Below are 22,901 nucleotides of genomic sequence, written 5' to 3' on the forward strand. Positions count from 1 at the left end.
TTGATGTAGTTGTCATTTATGATCTATTTTAGGTATTAGAATTTCTGAGGAAATGAGCGGATTACTACTGATCATATTGTTTTAATTTCTATTTAACATGCCTTTAAACTTTTGAATAAAGCAGAAGTTCCTATATATTTTATACATCCTAAAATTATACATTTTAATCAGCAATTTCAGATACACACACATATATAGTTTGTATATATAAAGAATATATATATATATAAACATATTGTGTAAATAGTTTAAAGGACCAAGAAAAGATACTGTGCTCTAATATGTCAGCTCAGACAGATTCTGTTCCCAAAACCACAAAGATATGGGTAAATGTTCAGAGTAGCTATTTTCCCACGTACTTGGAAATACTCATGCACCAGCAAATTCTACTCCATGCCTTCTCATGTATTACATTAGAAGTTCTACAATGTGAATAATAACAACCTCAAAACATGTTTTTGTTTCTCATCCCACTTACCTCAACAACTGGAGCATGACCTTTTTTAATAACATGAATATATTTCAATTCTTTTAAAATATCAGCACTGCATCTTTATTCTGGTAGCCTCCTGCCTGCACAAACACATTCAAAATAATACATATTACCCATTAAATAAATATATTTATATATGCATTTTTTCTTTATAAGTATAGTGAAACATCACACATGGTGACTGAATTGTCATCAGCATTTGGGGTGTATTTCAATAAATTGTTTTCATTTTTATGGATTTAAGTTATGCTACTTTCATTTTAAGGTTTACCTTTTATATCCTGGAAGACCTTCTAAATAAGGAATTCATAACCAGGCTATCTAAACTTGAATGGATTTGAACCTGGATGTATATATTTATTTTCAAGTAAACTCCAACCTATAATGAACTTTCCAACAAATATATGTGCAGGCAATGGATCCAGCAATATTACCAGTGTTTACAGCTTTATTATCATAAAAAATCACAGGTAGCTTCATATCACATTTTAGCTATTGCAGATATAGAAATTTAGATCACACTGGTCATTATCAAATTATGATAGATATTAGACCCACAACTCAATATTTTTATTTAATGCATGGGTGGAGACATATATTTATTCTTATATAAAAATGTTATTTAAAAATATTTTTCTTTTTTTAATGTATTTTTATTTTTTTAAGATTTTATTTATTTATTTTTAGAGATAGAGAGAGAGAGAGAAACATCAATGTGCAGTTGCTGGGGGTCATGGCCTGCAACCCAGGCATGTGCCCTGACTGGGAAACGAACCTGCGACACTTTGGTTCACAGCCCGTGCTCAATCCACTGAGCTACACCAGCCAGGGAAAATATTTTTTTCTTTAAAAATTTTTTTTTATTTTTGTTCAGTTACAGTTGTCCCCATTTTCCCCCCATTACTCTCCCCTGCTCTGCTCACCTCCCAGCTTCCACATCCAATCATCCTCCTCATGGTCTTTTTCCATGGGTCCTTTATACATGTTCCTTGACCCACTTTTCAATGCAATTTCTTTCTCTTATATTCTTATATATTCTATATTGTGAATTTAAATCCTTATTTCGAGAAGTCTATAGGGATTATTAGCCTGACAAAAAGATTTATGAAGCAAACATATGAGTAACACCTACTCTTAAAGGGCAGTAAAAATATTTTTAAACATAAATTCAAAATTAACACAAATGGGAGAGAAGAAAGACAAAAAACACAGTGATGGAAGCTAGAAAGTTGATGGACAAGTGGTAGCTTAAAAGAGGTAATAAATCTGAATGCTGAACCAGCAGACTGGAAAGTCAAGAAAGAACCCAATTGAGGTAATGAGTTAACCCAGAGATTCAAAAATTGGCAATGATAGCTACTCCCAAAAATGTAGTGAATGTGGGACTAAAAATAATAGGTTAAGTAATCTAAGTAGAAATTGGACCTCTGTATCTCTTCTGCCACTAGGGACCCTTCATAGAAAACTGGCCTGATGATGTAATTTCTGAAAAAGTCAAAAGAGAGGGACAGTGGGAAAATGTAATAAATGGCCAGCTTTAAGGCAGGAGTGACATATTGTCATACTGTACTTTAAAGAAATAGAACAAAGTTTACATCCAGCAATGTTCATGCTGCTCCAACAGCAGGGTTCCTGGGTTGGAAATGGCAGTCAAACTCATAGGGCAACAAAGGCATTACCAAGGTACTTACTTAGTGACAAGAGGGACACAGGATATGCAGCAACACAGCATGCACTGCAGCAGCATGGAAGAATTCTTGAACCTCCCAAGCAGGTCACCCGAATGTCTCAATCACATTGCACTAAGCCCTGCATGAGAGACAAAGCAGAGTGGCTGTTTTCTGAGTGGTCATCAGCATTAGAGTCCTTTGTTTATACCCTGCTAGTCATGTACTCCCTAAGAGGTACTGATGAGCTCTCATTCCTAAGTGGAGCTGCATGTCGCCAATTATATACCATTCATCAGTCACAAATTATTTATCAATTATATGGTCCTCAGTAAACGCTATCTGCAACCAGGCATAGGCACTTGGATAGCTATATAATAATCGTGGAGAACCTTCCTTTACCTTGTGTTTAGTGTACCATACCATCCTTGAGTTCATGTTGCAGGAGTGTTAACTAAAAGCTAAACCCTAAGGCATCCCTGAGACTAGAGAAGAGCTAAGTCATCTGTGGAACCTTTAATTCAACATTAAACATTGAAACCTCTAGCCTTCATTGGATAATCATCTCAGGGATTTCAGGAAGATAGACCTAGATTTTCAATGCTCAATACTGCAAGAGTCTTCTGGAGATATCTGAAGGACACAAGGGACAACCAATAAAAATACCAACATTCATGATTTCAAAGAAAGGATCACCACTTGTCACAGTCCAGAGAAGACAAGTTCTATCTCTATGCACAAGGCTCCTTATAAACTTTTTAGTGATCAATGACCAAATATGAGAAAAAGGCAAGAATTAATAGTAATTTCAGATAAACCTTCTCAAATTGGAGCCAGAATTCAAATCATACAGGTGCAAAATAGTATAAAAATGTTTAATGTTTATTAGCTATATTAACATTAGTACTGTTAATGATGCTAATGCATTTGTAAAACAGTAAAAGGATATAATTATAAAATAACACTCAGAAAATGTACAGTGTTCCTGAAAATTAAATATATAATAAAAGTACATTAGCATCCTTAATCCTATTTCACTGTTAATAGACTATTTTTCACTATTATACTATTTCACCCCATTTAGCCATCTTGTTAATAGAAAACTCTCTGATTTATAAGTCAGACTAAGTAAAGTTAAATAATTTTTCTTACATTTTAGTGAAGTATGCATATTTGTGGCTTCCACACTTTTGCCTTTGCACTTAATTTCACTCTGTAGAACAGCAAACTAACAGGGACTTTTGTCTGCAAGACCTTCAAATACAGGAGGTCTTTACCTACATTACTCCAAATGGTCTCTTCAAAATAAGTATCTTTAGTGCCACTAAAATTTTTATTTTTAAAGTATTTCCTTCTTATCACTTTTATTGTTATTCTATTACAGTTGTACCAATTTTTCCCCTTTTGCCACCATCTGCCCATCCTCCTTCCCCTTCTCACAGTCAATTTCCACAGTGTTGTACATGTCCAGGGGTCATTCATACACGTTCTTTGACTAGTGCTTTTCCCTTCTTTCTACTTTATCCCCTCCCCACTTCAGTCTGGTCACTACCAGTCTGTTCTATGTTTTCACGCCTGTATTAATGAAAACTTATCGTATGTGCTATTTACTTATGTTTGTTTGTTTTCACTTAAATACATTTCTAAGGATAGTCTTATTCTGTGGTGAGCAAACATTTGTCTATAGAGGGTTTTATAATAAATATCTTAGGCTTCGCTGGCTACATATGGTTTCTGTAATATGTTCTTTTTAGTGTATGTTTAAATAAATAATTAAAATGTTGTGTATGGTCCCAAGGCTATACAAAAATAAAATTCAAGCTGGATTTGGCCCCCAGGCAATAGCTTACCATCCCCTAAGCTAATCCACCAAAGGAGGCTTTTCTGCTTAAGAAAGTTCATCAAAGTATCGTAACCTTAAAATTGTACTTACATGTTGAGTGAGGACACCATAATCTTAAGTCATATTGAGTTTATGGATAATTAAAAATCACAGATTCTTTTCACATTAAATACTGTGTATGTTCGACTTATCATAAAACCACATAAACTATCAAAATTGGCAAAACTAAAATTCTTTATTTACTTTATATGTTTTGCCTTTTTCTAGTTAAGAACAGGTGTCAACAAAGTTTTTTCTATATTTCTATAATTCTGGTGGAAAAGCAACTATAGGCTGTGCATAAATGAATGAGTGTGATTATAATGCAATAAAACTTTATATATAAAATCTGGTTTCCAACTGTTGTTATAGGCTGAAAAGAAAATTTTATAGTGATTCTGTCACTAAAGACTTAAATGTTTCTGTCAGTTCCAGGTAATTTAAAAACATATACAGATTTTTTTGTCAAGTTGAAAAAATATAGCAAATAAGAGAAGTGGAATGTTCTTCATTAAATTATATGACAATTTAAAAAATACTGGTCTCTTAAATGATAATTCAAATGTATATGTGTATGTGTATATCAAGAAAACAATTGCCAAGTGTTTTCCAATCATATCTAAGATTTTAGAGTCTCATGGGAGTTAAGGACTGAGACTAAGCAATACCAGTGGTATTACTAAAATACTAATACTAATACTAATCTTTATCTTCTTCTATTGTAACAACTCTGATTTTGCCTCTTTGATATAATTTTATCTTTGTAATCATTTTCTTTGAAAGAAAAATCAAGAGAATTTCTGCTAAATTAAAAATGTTTAAATTATTTCTCTAGCACATATTACTCCAAAATGATATTAGATGTTCCATGGTGTCAATGAGGCTTATGAAATCAATGTTCTATATATTATGTTTCTTTGTATATTTTATAAATAAATATATAATATATGCCCATATATTTCAACAAAAACAATTGTTTGCAGTAGTAAACATTTTCAGCTTGCATTTTAAAAATAATACACAATTGTGTGCTATATGACAATGGAGACATAGTTTGTGAAATGCTTCACTGGTAAATTTTGTTGCCATGTGAACACTATAGAGTGTGCTTACACAAACATAGATGGTGTGACCTACTGCATACCTAGGCTATATGGTATAGCCTATTGCTGCTAGGATACAAGCCTATACAACATGTTATTGTATAAAACAATATGAGATTAAATCAAGTACAGAGGGAAATTTTACAAAGGATGTAATAAACAAGAGTGATGTCAAGTCGCTGCTGGTATAGCACAGCACAGTATTTTGCAGAATTTTTTTGCTTTCATAAGTAGAAATGTTACAGAACAGGCCCCTAGAAGTTTCAAGATATTGAATGGACACTCCTCTTTCAGAGTCCCTTTGTACTGGGTTTGCATTGCCCGCTGCCAGGGAATTATGGCCCTCAATGCCAGAATTTGGTGAAAAGAAAAGGAACTATTTATTCAAAAGTTATACAGACTTAGAATAATGACTTAATGTCTTTGTTAAAATCCAAAAGTCCGTTAAAATAGCCACAAACACACACAACCCTTCCTTACTCCCTTTGACCAGTCAGGGGTACTGTATCTCAGGAAGAGAAATAGATGTCTGTGACTCAGGCAGCCTCTGGTTCTTCCCAGTAATCCATGCTAGGCTGGCAGTCCTCCCATAGTTCCCAGCACCATCAGCTGTGTAGCCACTGCAATCTCCAATTCTTAATCCAAATCCACATGGTACCTTCCCATGGCCCACCAGCAAGAATCCTTTCACTCCTTTTCTTCCTGAGTCATCTTCCCTGCCTTCTTCTAAACTACTTAAAGAGCTCTGCATTGCTGCTACATCTTGCTTTCTAGCTTCCAAAGCTGTGTGGCAAAAGGAGCACCCAAAGCTGTGTGGTTCCAAACCTTGGCAAAAGCCATGTGGTCCCCCCTTGCATAGCTACCATACCTGGATTTAAATCCCAGCACCAATCTTCTTCTGCACCCCCAGTTCTGACTCCTCCCACAATCGGCTATATCTGTCAGCATTCCCATATTTTTTCAGGTTTTCTGGGCTGCCATAGTAAGTCTGGGCAGATGTGGCCCCCATGGCCTTGGAGTCACGCATCTCCAAGCTGTCACACAGGTGCTGTAATCATGGGGGAGTTGCCTCCCAGTTTCATCATTGGTCAAAGTCACTCCCAGTTACATCATTGGCCAAAGTCAAAGCATGGCCACAGCTACTTAACATATCTATGAAACCAGCCAAAAGTTATAAATATTTTTGTGGTTATTTGCAAAACCGTTAATATGCAAAATAAGTCACAATGTCCTTGTTCCCAGTGCCCCACCCCCGAGTTCAGATTTGTAGAAGTGAGACATCCTGTATTTTTAATATGTCCTGGACACCATTATACATCCCTCTTTGGTGGGGGACCCTGGCTGTACCCTGTTACAGAAAGAGTACAGTCTATAAAACATATAGTATAACAAATACATAAAATAAGAACATAGTTATTTACTAAAGTTGCCAAATAATATGTAGCATATGTAATTATATATTCTATACATCATATGTAATCCTAAATTATGAGAGAGGTATACAATATGTAACAGAAATTCAAATGAATAAAGATTTGAATAAACAAATAAATGTGAAATATTTTATGAGGCAAGCATCATTTGAATAAGACTTTGAAAGTCTTGAAGTAACAGAATTTCATCTAATAAAGAAGGATAAAAGGGAAAATGTGGACAAAATTGGGGAATGTGTTATAGGGTACATTAACAAGAAAGGTAGCTAGAAACCTGATTACAGAAACTTAAGGGAATAACTGAGAAAATAAGATTTTTTTTTACCCCTGCAACTAGCAAAAATAATCACATGAAGATGAAGAGTGTCAAAGTAAATATTGTACCAGACAAGCTTAAATTGACAGGAAGCTTTATTCAACATACTGCAACAGGAAAGAGATTGAACTCAAGTCCATTGAAATAACAGTGAAGGTAGGCAGTTAAGCATTAGGGTGAACTAATGGAAAAGTAGTAGAAAACTTTAGGGATAAGTTTAGCCAATGAGCTATGTAAAGAACATTGAGTTATTCCTGAGTATGCAGTTATTCTTCTCTGTGATTTGGACATCTCTGTCTCCTAATTGGTGCCATCAAATTTAGGCTTCTACCCTCCCACAAAAACAAGAGATAGTGTTACTATCTCACATTTCAAAGAGGTGGTTTCCAGGTTCCTAAGATATACATTTCCTGGATTGTAAAGTTGACAAGGAAGGGACTGGAAAAAGATTCACCTACATTTCAAAGGGGCAGAGAAATTATTTACAGTCACACGTTCTCTAAAGTAAATGTTCTAAGAAAGGTAAGGTCAGGTGTCCCAGCCAGGAAGACAACTGTCTAAAATTTAACCAAGATGAATAAAATATCAAGGCCATCTTGGTTAGTGGGAAATGCAATTTGGAATAGTTTGAATCTTCTCAAGAGTATGGGATGTAGAGAATTGGTATGCAATTGTCCCCAATTTGTCACCAATGTTAAAGTCTTAGAATTTCTGTTTCTTTGTAAAACATTTCCCCAGAGAAACATCATATGAAATAAAACAAAAATCAATAAAATGTCCTACAGTGTTAAGTAAAGGATTCTTAGACATCTTATATAATTTATCATTCTTCACATGGTTAAACTATATTTTTTATTTCTTTATTTTTTATTTTTATTCTATTTTTTCCATTAACAATTAACCCCCTTATACACCAACCCCAATGAAGTCGCCATACTGTTGTCCATGTCCATGAGACCTTTTTCCTTTGTGTTCCATCTTCCACTCCCCAAACTCCCTACGACCTCATCAATAGCTGTCATCTGCTCTCTACCTATGAGTCTGTTTCTATTTTGCTTGTTCCATTTCTTCATTAGATTAATTCTTCATTTCTTTATCAGATATAAGTGATATCACACTGTATTTGTCTTTTACTGACTGGCATATTCCACTTAGTGTAATGTTCTCTAGGTCTATCCATGTTGTCACAAAGGATAAAATCTTCTTTTTATGGCCAAGTATTATTCCACTGTGTAAATGTCCCATTGCAGTTTTATCCACTTATCCACTGATGGACACTTGGGCTGCTTCCTTACCATGGCTATTGTAAATAATGCAGTAATGAACATGAACATACTTATGTTCCTTTGAATTAGTGTTTTGGGTTTCCTTGAATATATTCCCAAAAGTGGAATAGTTGAGTCAAAATGCAAATCCATTTTTATTTTTTTAAGGTATCGCCATACTGCTTTCCACAGTGGCTGCACCAGTCTGCATTCCCACCAACAGTGCAAAAGGCTACCCTTTTTCTCTACATCCTAGCAGCATATTTGTAAACTTAAATAGTCCACTCAAAGCCACTATTACAGTCATAGCTAGGATGGAATCTTGAAGATACAAAGAACCAAAAGAGATTATTTTGAATTTGCAGTTACCATCATCATGTTTGTATCCTAGGAATAAGAGATGAAATGGAGGAAATAAATAATGTGTTGTACCATGTGATTCAAATGGGGGATGGTAAAAGAGAGAATTAGATCCTAGAACATATGACATTTAATAATATTCTAGTACAGATTCATAACATAGTTTACTCTTTATCATCAAACTGTATAATAAGTCAAAAGGCTCATCATTTTATATTTTTTAATTTGCTCTTATAGCAAAAAAACAGCAGGGTATACCCATGGTTCCCTTGCATATTCAATGTTTAGGTTATTGAATTTTTCAGTAGAGTTTTTCATGTTTTTTGTTTGTTTGTTTGTTTGTTTGTTTTCCTTATTGGACGAGAACAGCATCCACAGACTTCCTCCTCTTCATTTTCTTTCAGATAGACATGAAAATTATAAATAATATACAACTGGATATCAACCACTGGTGTTAACTGATAAGTACTGTGGATCAAAGAAATCTTAGACTACAGGCTTCTGTGGAAATGACAAAAAATAATGGAAAAAGACTCTTCTTTATACATGCTCCAGATGGCTTCTCCTGCCTATCAGGGTTCTTTCTTGTTGGACTGTAACTTGATCAGTTGGTTTTAATCCATGTCCCTAACAGCAAGACACAAGAAAAAGCTGCAAAACACCATCTGGGTCAGATAAAAAGCAATGTTGTGCTGAGTGTCATGAGCATAATGATGACTAATGCTGCCAAGTGCTGCCCTGCTTATTGCAAGACAAATATCACATTGATTGATCTTTTCTCTTGGGCTTTTCAAACCTTATGAAGCCTTTCAATAAGTAAAAGTTTATAACAGATGTTTAGCACAAGAGGTGATGCCTTAAACACTGAAATATAGATTTTTATGACAGAAATTTCTTTTTTATGGGTTTATTTTTTGATTTAAAATAAAGCATTCATTTCTTCTTTGAATAGCTATAAAAACAGATACATGTATACATACTTATACATAATATATACATGATAGGTATGTATCTACTGAAAGATGATAATTAGTAGATAAACTTGGTTCAAATAATCCAAATCACTAAAGACCTTTTAAATTTGTACACAAATTAGTATGTTTATTTTACTTATTATATTACATAATAGCTAAAAAATAGATCAACAATAAAACAAAAACTTAGGTTTGAAATTTAGAAGCCTTAGGAAAATCTCTTCTTGAGCAAACAGACTTATTTAAAAATTCAGTGTATTACAGGTTTCTTAATCTCCACTAATAATTAATAATGTTCTGAGATGCATGGCAATGCTTCATTTTAACTTTTAAAAAAATAATTGATTGGGGTAACATTGGTTCACAAAATCATACATGTCTCAAGTGTACATACAGCTCAACAGAACATTATCTGCATACTGCATCATGTGCTCGCTGCCCAAAGGTGAGTCTCCCTCTGTCCCCATTTCCTTCCTTTTGCCCAGCTCCACCTTCCACCTACCCACTCTGCCTCTGGCTACTACCATAATGTTGTCTGTGTCTATGTATTGCATACTTTTTTCATAGTTTTTTCACCATCTTTCATTCAGCCCCACAACTTTCCTCCCCTTTAACAGTCTGCTCTCTCTAGTCATACCTTTTACTTGAGGTATATTTCTTTGTCTCCCTATTTTGTTTGTGTGTATTAGATCTTCTGTGACTCCCAAACTTGTTATGATGGTTTTATGATATAAGTGTCTCATTAGGCTTTGTTGCACAACCTTCCAGATCACCTGAATTTGGTGTTCCAAGAATATTTCTTGTTGGTTATCTATACTTTCTTTTTGTAGTTGAGTCTTGAAGGCTGTTGTCTCATTTAAAAGTAGAGTTAACCTTTCAGATTGGGGGACTAGAAGAATAAAACTCAATCACCAAGTATGAGATGCTTTTCTCTAAGGGCTTTTCTCTAAGCCACAGTTGTTCTTAGCAGGGTCTGATGCCTACCGGAATTCCCCCTTTGGGTGTGCAACTTGTGTGGCTAGTTGGGTCAGACTCATGGTGTGGTCTGAAGTTTAACATTGGTTGTGTTGGTTCTGAGTCCACTTGGCCAGGTCTTGGGTACTGGTTGATGTCAGACATTTTAACTGGCCTTGGGCTACCTATGTGGAAATACTATGCTATTCACTTTTTATGGCTGGGTCTACTGAGCCTTTGGGGTGCATTAGAGAGGCCAACCTGTGTATAAGGGTTGATTTCTTCTAGCCTGGAACTGAGGGCATATCAATAAAAGGTCTGAGGTTTCCTGATGTCCACCTCCACCTGTTAGCTACTACACTTCTTCCTTAGGTTGCGATGTCTTCCTTCAGAGCTTTCCAAAAAAAGCATGTGGATTGGGTCCAGGCTGGCCTTGACCAGCAGACCCTTCCACAGGTCACAAGCTCAGTATGGTGGGTTGATCTGGGTCAGGAGGACAGGGCTAGTGGTTCCCCTACCTGGAGGCCATTCGGTCAGGTATTCAATGAGAGGAATGTGGCCTCCACTGTAGAGCCAAACCACTAAGTTTCTACCAGAGTTTCAACTGTAGCTCCACCAGGTGAAACATGCTATTAATTCATACTGGGTGTAGTCAGCCAGCCCTTCTAACACAAGCAGTCTTTGTAGGGTGAAGCCACTGTGGGTGGAGAGGGTGGATCAAAAGATTTGGGTTGGTTGGGGTGCCAGCTCAGCCGGCAGAAGGGGGACAAGCACTTAGTCCCAGTCCTAGGCAATAACCTCTGAAAGAGATACACTCCAGTTTTCCCAGCGTGGAGCAGCACACCCTTCTCCCACCTAACTGAGCTTAGCAGGGTGGGACCTTAGGGAATTGGGGGGTAGATACAAAAAAATGCTATTGAGGGTTGTGCTGGCAAGCCTGTTGGTAGGGTCAGGTACTTCATCCCCTTCCTGGGATAGCACAGGCTGAACTCACAGGGGAGATAAGAGCATTCTGCCATATGTAGCCACACGACCTAGCACCTGCCCATCTGCTTCCCTGACAAAAGTCACCCCACGAGATGCTCTTCAAAAGACCCAGCTCTACATAGTACTCAGATCCCCCTCCATGGCTGAACCCAGCAGGACAGCAGGACATAGTGGCAAGGCAGGCCAAGTGATTCAATAGGTGGGGAGGAGGCCACCAGCTGTGCACTGGAGTTGGGGAAGCATGGGCTCCTTTCCAAAGCTACACAGTTTAATCATTGTCTTAGTCTCTGACAAGAACTCCTCCAGGAAAACAGCAACCCAAATGTTCCTGCTGGGTGCAACCAGCATATCTTTCTGCAGTACCCATGCATGACAGAGTGGTGTCACCAGTGAGAGGGCAGTGCACTCCCCAGGCTGTCATGGTAACAAAAGCAGTGTTGGACTTTGGAAAGGTAGAATCTGGGTCTATGGCAGACTCTTTTCTGTTCCAATCAGACTGAATCCCCACTGGTTTTCACCACAAAATGCTATGTGGTCTCTTTCCATTTCTGTCAGTCTGGGTTGGGGATCCCTGTGTGGGGTTGAGATCTCATGCTACTGGTAGGAGAGATTTTTGCAGCTGAGCTATCTATACTTCTGGCTTCTCAGCTAAGGCATGTGGGTGTGGGGGCCAACCCTTTCCAAGTCTCTGCCCTTCTTACCAGTTTCTATATGGCTTCTTCTGTAAATACTGTTATAATATTTCTGTTCAGCTGACATTCAGTTGGTTATTCAGGCTGACTGCTCTACAATTTATTTGTAAACCTGGTTGGGGGCTAGGAGTAGGTGAGTTTAGCTTCTACCTGCTCTGCAACCATCTTGAAATCTCCTAGATTTTAACTTTGGAAATGATTTAAATTAAATATTCTATATATTTATTACTGGTAGTTTTTATGAATTAGCTTCTCCAGTTTCTCAATACTGCTGTGTCCTTAAAGTATTACATTACATTTATTTATCTGCATATCTATCAGTATAAAAATAATATACATTTACCTACATGTATAGAGTGAGAATATGTGAATCGTCTAAAGTAACATTAAGTGGCTTTAATTTGAGAATGAAATATGAAGGTTATCAACAGATTTGCATCATTTATAATGGTCATGTGCATAGTTAACATAAATTAACTATTTTCTATCAATCCTTAGTTTAAATGGAGTTTCAAATAAAATTGATTTTGTGAAAGCCATGTCTACTTGAAAAGCTCCCATAGAAATCCAAGGCAATAAAAAAATCAGAGGCAGATTATAATATAGCAAGAACTGGTTAAATTTTTCACTATATTTTAGACTTATTATAAACATTGTCTTCAGGATGAAAATAAGTTGTTTCATTTTCTTTTTTTGTCACATTTCTCAGGCTTAAAAACGTAATTTCCATGCAAATTACCCATCTTCAACCTTCATTAAACCCTTTTTACTGAAAATCTAACTAGCTCTCAATCCTCTCAGTTATCTATGATAAATCTTGGAAGGGTCAAAATAGCAAAACAATGCTACTTTTTCAGTATAAAATATAAGAAGCAAGAGTATTGTTCAAAGTTGTATTTTTTCAGTGAAAGAATGTTGGGGAGGCAGAATACTGAAATAAAATGTATTCCTATGTTTTAGAGAGCATAATTAAAGTAAGAAAAAATAGTCAATTTTATTACAATTTCCATATAATGATTTTATCTTTTTCTTCTGAATTTGTACTAATAAGAAAGAACCTATTGCATCTCATTGGTAAATCCTCTAACAGTGGCAATTATTCCATTTGTTTCAGTTTATGCCTTCATAACAGCAGTAAATATACTATGTGATTAATAATAATCTTCAACAATGTAAATGAAAGCATTATACTTTCATTGATAATACCCATGTAATATAGTGTTACCATGGTATAGTTGTCATCATTAGATCAACTTTTGCCAATTAGTTTTTATCTATGAACAATTTTCACAGAAATGTATAAATTTACGAACTGCTCAGGAATATTTCATCATTCTTGTATAAGATATACAAAAAAGCCATTGTAAATATAAAATAACTTTAGCAACGTATTATTAACTGTTATTATAATATTTATTTAGACATTATAATGAGTTATTTTCATTGTACATGAAGTTCCATTTTTTATTTAACTCATTTAACAAGTGATGCACATTAATTTAACTTTCATGAGAATATATATGATTGGCAGACTTCATATCAGATATTCCATTTATGAACTACAATTTGTATAAAAGTTGCAGCATCAGAAATATAAAAATAAATGGTGTTTGACACCTACTATTTATAAAAGCTATACACTGTGTTTTTAGCAAGTCCACTACATAGCTTTTTTCATTTCTGTTTTGTATTTAAAAGTTGAGACAAGTGAAAACAATTCAGAATTTCATTATTAGTAGTTTTCTGTAAATAATGATGGTTTAACATAGCCTTACTTTTCAAATAATAAAATATTAAAATAAGAAAATAATCACTGTATTCTATCTTTTAAATATTTGTTTTGCTGGAAAATTACTTCTAAGTATTAAAATAACTTTAATAAGTGATATTGAAAGTCTCCTCAAATAACTTTAAGCCTTAAAGTGGGCAAAAATAACCTAGAGAAAGAATTTGGGGAAATGTCAATGTTTGTAGGCCAGCTGTTAATTTGCATTTTAATATCAATATTTCTTTTGCCTTCTTTGCTAAACAATGGTGCATTTATAAAAGTAAATATCACTTTGCTGAGAGATAGACTTTGATAATGCTTCATGAAAACATTTATTTTCTTCACAAGCTGAGCATTTGTTCCTTGATATAGTTTAAGATGCCCTTAAAGTTTCATTTGAAGGGGAATGCATTTCCATTTTTATTTTCAATTAGAAATTTTCCTTTTTATCTATATCTATGCCTTAATATAACTTCATGGAATGCCTTCAAAAACTCATGACAGAAACCTATGGCAAAAACCTATGGCATACTAGCAAAACCTATGGGATACAGCAAAAGCAGTCCTGAGAGGGAAGTTTATAACAATAGACACCTACCTAGAGAAGACAGAAAAATTTCAAATAAACAATCTAACCCTATATCTACATTAACTAGAGGAACAAGAACAAAACTCCTAATTGTGAGTAGAAGGAAAGAAATAATATAAGAGCAGATATAGACATAGAAATTAAAAACACAATTCAAAGGATCAGTTTTTTTCAAGAGATGATTCTTTGTAAAGACAAACAAAATTGACAAACCTTTAACCAAACTCATCAAGAAAAAAAAAAAAAAGAGAGAGGAACCAAATAAAATCAGAAACAAAAGAGAGGTTACAACCTATATGACAGAAGTGCAGGGCACTATGAACAACTATATACCTATAAATTGGGCAACCTGGGAGAAATGGACAATAGAAATGTACAATCTTCAAAATGGAATCAAGAAGCAGAAAGGCTGAATAGACCAATAATAACAAATTAAATTGAAACAATAATAAAAAAACTTGCACACACAAAAGTACTGTACTGGATGTGAATTTTATCACAAGTGAACTTTATCAAATATTTAAAGAAGAACTAACTCCTATCATTCTCAAACTATTTTTTAAAAAATCAGGAAGAGGGAAGACTCACAAACTCTTTTTATGAGGCCAGTACCATCCAAATTCCAAAACCAGGTAAAGATACAACAAAGAAAGAAAGCTGGAGGCTAATAACTTGCCTTGTAGGCAATAACTATGAAGGACATAGATACTAAAATACTCAACATAGCCCTAGCTGGTGTAGCTCAGTGGACTGGGTCCTGGCCTGAGAACCAGGGAGTCATAGGTTCAACTCCCAGTTGGGGCACATACCTGGGTTGCAAGCCAGGTCCCCTGCTGGGGGTGCACAAGAGGCAACCACACATTGATGTTTCTCTCCCTCTCTTTCTTCATCCCTTCACCTCTCTCTAAAGACAAATGAATAAAATATTTTTAAAAATATAAAATAAATAAAATAAAATACTCAACATAATATTGGCAAACTAGATTCAGTAATAACTTACAAAAACCATACAATATAATCAAGTGGTATTAATCCCAGGGACACAAGGATGGTACAATATTCATAAGTCAATAAACATAGTGAATCATATATACAAAAAATGAAGGACAAAAATCACATAGTCTTATTAATAGATACTGAAAAAACCATTTAAAAGAGTCCAGCACCCAGTTGTAACAAAAACCACTCAGCAAAGTGGGAAAAATAGATTGTGGGAATAGATTCAACACAATCTTTATTAAAATATCAATGATATATTTCACAGACCTAGGAAAAATATTTCAAAATTTTATATGGATCCAAAAAAGACCTCAGATAACTTCAGAAATCTTGAGGAAGAAGAACGAACTATAAGGGATCATAATATCTGATACCAAAGTATAATACAAGGCCACTGTAATCAAAACATTCTGGTACTGGCATAAGAACACACACAGAGATCAATGGAATGGAATAGCAAACTCAGAAATAAATCCATGTCTCTAAGATTAATTAATATTTGACATAGTTACAATGAGTATACAAAGGAGTAAAAATAACCTGTTCAGTAAATGGTGTTGGAAGAACTTGACTGGTACATACAAAACAATAAACAAACAAACAAAAAATGAAACTAGACCACCAAATAACATGATTCACTAGAATAAACTCCAAATGGGTCAAAGAATTAAATATAAGTCATGACACCATAAAAGTCCTAGAGGAAAACATAGGCAGTGAAATTTCAGATATTCCACATAATAATATTTTTCTAATATATTTCCTAGAGTTATGGAAATAAGGAAAAAAATGGGACTACGTCAATTTAAAAAGGTGCTTCATGGCTAAAGAAACCATCATCAAAATGAAAAGGGCACAAATTGTATGGAAAAACATATTTTCCAATGATACATCAGACAAGTGTATGATCTCCAAAATATATAAAGAACTCATATGACTCAACACCAGGAAGGCAAACAATTCAAATAAAAAATGGGCAAAGGATCTGAATAGGCACTTCTCCAACAAGGATATACAGATGGTCCACAGACATATGAAAAGATGTTGAACATCATTAGCCATCAGAGAGTTTCAAATTAAAACCACAATTAGATACCACCTTACAATGGTCATAACGGCCATCATTAATAAACCAACAAACAACAAGTGCTGGTAAGGATATGGGGAAAAGAGAACCCTAGTGCACTGTTGGTGGGAATGCAGACTGGTACAACCACTGTGGAAAACAGTATAGAATTTCCTCAAAAAAACTAAAAATAAAATTGCCTTTTGACTCAGCAATTTCACTCCTGGGAATATACCCTAAGAATCTTGAAACACCAATTCAACAAACTTAGGCACCTCTCTCTGTTCATAGCAACACTATTTACAATAGCCAAGTGATAGAAATAGCTTAAGTGCCCATTAGTAAATGAGTGGATAAAAAAAGTGTGGTACATTTATGCAATGGAATATTATGCAGCAGAAAGAAAGAAGTACCTCTTACCCTTCACAACAGCATAGATGGAACTGGAGAATATTATGTTAAATAAAATAAGCCAGTTGGTGAAAGACAAATACCATATGATCTTAATACCTATAAGAGAAACCTAATGAACAAAAATAAACTAATGAGCAAAATAGAATCAGAGGCATGAAAATGTGAAACAGACTGACAGAAACAAGAGGGGTACAGGGGAGGGGGTGAGTGTGAAAAGAAGGGAAAGGAACTGGTCATATAATATGTATGAATAATCACCCATGGACATGGACACCAGTGTGGGCATTGCCCATGTGAGGTGGGTGTGTGGAGTGAGTAGAAAAGAAGAAAGGGGTAAAATTGGGACAATTGTAATAGAATAACAATGAAAAATTTTAATACATATCTATATATCTACATCTGGGAGAATGTTTCTTAGTAAGAAATCAGGTGTAGAATAAAATTTGTTAAGTTTTAGCAGATATACACACCCCAGAAGTCACCACTACAATCAATATAGTGGCATGTCATTTTAATAAACATTTATGAATGTTTCTCAGAGATGGTTTCTTTTTCAATCAAAAATCTATCTTATCAAATGAATAAACTTAAAATTTTGTTTAACAAAAAAGAAGTAATTATTGAAGCTACTGTCATCTATTTAAGAAAGTATGTTTAAAAGGGATTAAAATCAACCTTTATTCAAAAATTCCTAGGTTAAATGAACATTTGGTATTTTGTTTTGGGGAAGGTACACAAATTTCTGCTCTTTGAAAACAATTCAGAGTAGGGTGGTGAAGATGCATTGCCTATTGATTTCAAAAATCTGTTGGGTATTATTCCATAGCATGGATGGATCTGGAGAGCATTATGCTAAGTGAAATAAGCCAGGCAGTCATAGACAAATAGCATATGATCTTACCTAGAAGTGGAACCTAATCAATAAAACAAACAAGGAAGCAAAATAGAACCAGAAACATTGAAATTAAGAACAATCTGACAATAACCAGAGGGGAGGTTGGAGGGGATAACGGGGGCAAAGGGGAAAGGGTTTTCAGAAACTATAAAGAACACATGGACAAAACAAAGGGGAGTGGGATCAGGGGAGGGAGGTGTGGATAGTTGGGGTTGGGGGGAGTGGTGGGGGTAAAATAGAGACATTTTTCTGGAACAATAAAAAATAATGTAAATAAAAATCTGCTGGGTGAGTTCACTAGATCACTGTTCAAACTCTTTTATTCATTCAGGGAGGTTTGACCCACATGATCACATGAATCAGATGATCAATCTGTACAGCAAGCTACCTATTTTCTTGTTTGTTTGTTTATTTTGCTTTTAGCCCAGGACAACAATCACATGATTACTTAAAAACAAACAAACAAGATTTGCTATCTCTAGGACCAGTGTTTCTTTAGAGGACTCTTGTATAAATATATGATATAGGGCTCCTTGTCCTCGTCTTCCCTGTATATGTCTCTTATAATTTCTTACTACTAAATTGACACATCAGGCTCTTCTAACATAAGACTTTGAGACTATTGGGAATGACCAACTGTAATAATTTTAACTTTGTATGACCTATATTAACATATATTTAGATGATCATCAAATGTCTTTCCTTATTAGAATTTTATAGAGTTGTGTTCTGATAATTACCAAGTGGTTTATGTTAGGGGTAGAGAGTGCCCCCTTCCACCAATGAAGAGGAATTAGAATTATTATATAGATATCTAGAGACACTATTTAGTGGAATTATTATGAAAGATGAAGAGTCCAAATCTGTAGGACACTCAGTCTGGTAAACAACAAAACATAAAAAACTAGAAGGTTGTTTCTCTGATTATAGTTCTTTGCTTACTTGCATCAAAATCACTAGGAGTACCTTTTAAAAATATCAGTTTAAAATTCCACTACAACTTGGTTAATCTGAATTACAGAGGGTAGACCTCAAACAATTTATTCACAGTATTCTCAGGTTATAACACAAAGTGTAAGAAACTTTAAGGTAAGAATTACATTAAAGGAGAGACAGGTAAATACATAAAAAATACTGTAACACTATATCTCCCTAGTTATTACAACTTAAAGTTTACATAAACAAATGAAAAAGGAAAATGATTTTAGTATAAGTTAACTGCAATTTCTGAGTTTTAAAGACAGAGATGTCTATTCTTTGAGAATAGACATTGTTTTTTATATTTCTAAGAGAAATTTGTGTTTTCTTGTCAAAATTGTGAAAATACTATCAGCCAGGGCAAAGATGATATGCACACTCCACTGAAATTTATCATTTTAATATGATATATTCTTCTTTATCTCATAATTTTTTGTGAATAGAATATTCACAAAAAGTTAATATAATCATACCCAGTTTTTTAATTTTTTTGTGTTGGGATAATATATAGGTTGTCATCTTTTTACTTTGAACATTCTTATGTGTTTAGGTTTAAAGATTGTTCCTTTTTCATTAAATGCAGTGGGTAACATTGGTTAATGAGATTACATAGTTTTCAAGTGTACATTTCTCTGATGATCTGTATATTGCACTGTGTCTACCACTCAAAGTTAAATCATCTTCTGTCACCATATATTTGTCTCCTTTACCTTTTACTAACCTCTACTCCCCTTTCCCTTGTAACCACCATACTGTTGTCTGTGTCTATGAGGGGTTTTTTGACTGTTTACTTGTTGCTGTCAGTTTTATTCTCTACATATGAGTGAAATAATATGGTTCTTGGCTTTTTCTGTCTGATTTATTTAGTTTGTCATATTTTCAAGATTATTATTTTTAGTACTGTGCAGTGAGTTCTAACAATCTCTCTGCTCTTTGATTAGAGTGTTTAATATAATTTCACTTAATATGTCCAGAAGACACCATCCATGTAATATGAAAAACAAAGACATTTATTGAAGAAGACACAAGATACAAGAAACATTGTACATAGGACAAAGATGCCTCAGTTTCCTTCAAAGTAGGGGCCTTAAGGCCTCAAACAGTTCTCCAGATCACCATCAGCTTACCCTTTGTATTTTCCTCAATCTCATCAACGATCTAAATATCTTCCCTTTCAAAAGTGATTTCAGTTTTGGGAAAATCCAGAGGTCATAGGATGTCAATTCTGGGCTGTAGGTGGTGTGAGTCACCTGGATGATTTGATGTTTAACCAAAAAAATCTCTGCAGGAGATGTGATGCACGAGTAGGTGTATTGTCTTGATGAAGCTGCCAGTCACCAGTGGCCCATAGCTGAGGCTTTCTGAATTATCTGAATAGTTTCTGTGGAGGGATGTTCAAGCTTAATGCAAAATGTGATACACATTCATTGCTCTACTTGCTTAGTCCTCCTCAATGAGGCCACACAGTACACATGTTCACTTAATGGCGACTACCACCCCAACTGACTAGTGTAGTGAAGTCATCATTGTTCATACACATACATTCTAGTCCACTCTCCTTGGCTGCCAGGTTTCATCGATGTTGTACAACCTGTTCTCATCATATTAACAATAGCTGGAATTTTTCCAGACAGGCCTCACTTTTTTAAAGATTTTATTTATTTATTTTTAGAGAGAGGGGAAGAGAAGGAGAAAGAAGGGGAGAGAAACATCAATATATGGTTGCTTCTCATGCACCCCCTGCTAGGGACCTGGCTCACAACCCAGGCATGTGCCCTGACTGCCACACCTAAAGCAAAACCAAAAGAAACTAAGCAAACAACTAGAACAAGAACAGAACCACAGAAATGGAGATCACATGGAGGGTTAGCAACAGTGTAGTGGGAGGAGGAGAGAGGGAGAAAGGTACAGAGAATAAGTAGCATAGAATGTAGGTTGAAAATAGATAGGGGGAGGGTAAGAACAGTATGGGAAATGTAGAAGGTGAAGAACTTATAAGTATGACACATGGGCATGACTAAAGGGGGGATATGGGTGCGAGAGGGTGTATAGGGTGGAGGGGAGTGAAGGGGGGGAAATGGGACAACTGTAATAACATAATCAATAAAATATATTTAAAAAAAAAAAGAATCAAAGCTGTGACCCTTTGGTTCACATGCCTACGCTTAATCCACTGAGCTATACCAGCCAGGGCAGACCTTGTATTTTTTGCAACATTTCAGTTCAAGTCAACCTTTCTTGTGTTTGTTTTATATCTTTTCCCTCTTGCTCTGTTCACTTTTTCTTCATGTTTTCCCATGAGTCAGCACTTGTTTCATCTTCATGTATTAATTTAGTTATGCCTACTTCTATTGCCTTTAGTGCTTTCTCAATGTCACAATATGCATCTTAAACTTGACCCAGCTCAAGAATTTGTTGGTATTTCACACAAAATATAAGAATGTCACAAATATGCTTCCAATTATCCCTGCCATACATTCTATGCTTGTTGTAAACTATTTTACTTTCACATATACTATGGAACCACATTACATTATTGTTATAAAATATAAGAATGTCACAAATATGCTTCCAATTATCCCTGCCATACATTCTATGTTTGTTGTAAACTATTTTACTTTCACATATACTATGGAACCACATTACAATATTGTAATTTATATTATCAGAGACTTAACATCTCGATATTAAGAAGTCTTTTATATCTACTGATATATCACATTGTCTTGTGTTCCTTATCTCTATATTTTTCTCTTAGCCATCATTTTCACTTCAGTCCAAAATAATCTTTGAATATTTCTTAGGTACATGCTTGCTATCTTGGAATGAACCTTTCAGTATTTAATCTGTTTGACAATGTCTTCATGCTTCATTTATTGTGAGATGATAATTTTGCTTGCTATAGAATTTGAAGTTAATAGTTAATAGTTGATCTGAGAAGCCAGAAAGAAGGTTTGTCTCTCTCTGTCTCCTGCTCTACCCTCAGCCTTAGCATCCTGGTACACCTGCACTTTAGGATATGTTTGTGGGTTTTTTTTTTTTTTTTGACATTTCCTCACCTCACCTATCTGCAGGCAGCTTTTGCCTTACACTCTATGTAAATACCCATGTCTGGTATACTCAGCTCCCTGTCCCCTGCTTGTTCTTGTGCTCTGGGACACTTCTCTCAAATAACTTGTGCCTCCAGTCATGTTACTGGACAAGGGCCTGACCCTGAGTGGGTCTACCTAGGGCCAGTCTTAGTGTCTGGGTGCTTGACTTTGTGTAGGAAAGATTTTACAACTTGAGTCCATGTGACTATGAGGATACATTTATTAAAGTTGGGGACAGTGAAACAAGGAAGGGCTTAGCATAGAAGAAGCAACAGGGGAGCCCAGGCTGGGCTGTTGGCTCACTGGCAAGTCAGAAAATAAGGTTCTAGGGACAAGTTCAAGGAAATGACCTGGAATAAGCTGCCCATCGCTCATTGCTATAGGGTTTAAGAGACTTGTGCCTGTGGGGAAAGAAGGGGGGGAAGAAGGAAAAGGAAATGATATGGTATACTCCCCAGAAGGACAGTGCCTGCATTGGATCCTTTCTCTTGAGATTTTTATCTCTTTCTTGAAGGTAGGAATTTTAGGGGAGATCTCAGGGATGGGCTTCAGTAGAATATCCATCAGTTCTCTAGATGTGCTCTTTCTAGTTCATGGTCTACACTGATTGGTCAGTGACAGGACAGGAGGTCTTTAGTCATTGCAGTTGGTTCTGACATTCTTACACACCTGGTTTTGCTGCTTTTCTGAGTCTGGAGCTGAAAATTAACTGAGGCACAGACATTTTTGCCTAGTTGTTATCTCCAAGGAAGAAAGGCCAGGGGAGAAGAAGTACTTGTTTTCCCAGTTTTGTCCTTTGCCAGGTACTCAGGGTGCTCTACCCTGGTGACCACCTGTACCTTGCTGGAAGTTTTCAGCCACTGTGTTCAGCTATCGGTCTCAGTTTTCCTATTCTATGTGCCAAAAACATTTCCTAGCTTCTTACTATGCTCTCTCAGTCAGAGACTGCAGAAGGCCTGGAGGGCTTAGAGGAA

The sequence above is a fragment of the Phyllostomus discolor genome, chromosome 11 (genome assembly GCF_004126475.2).
Source record: "Phyllostomus discolor isolate MPI-MPIP mPhyDis1 chromosome 11, mPhyDis1.pri.v3, whole genome shotgun sequence".
In the NCBI taxonomy this organism is placed as follows: domain Eukaryota; kingdom Metazoa; phylum Chordata; class Mammalia; order Chiroptera; family Phyllostomidae; genus Phyllostomus; species Phyllostomus discolor.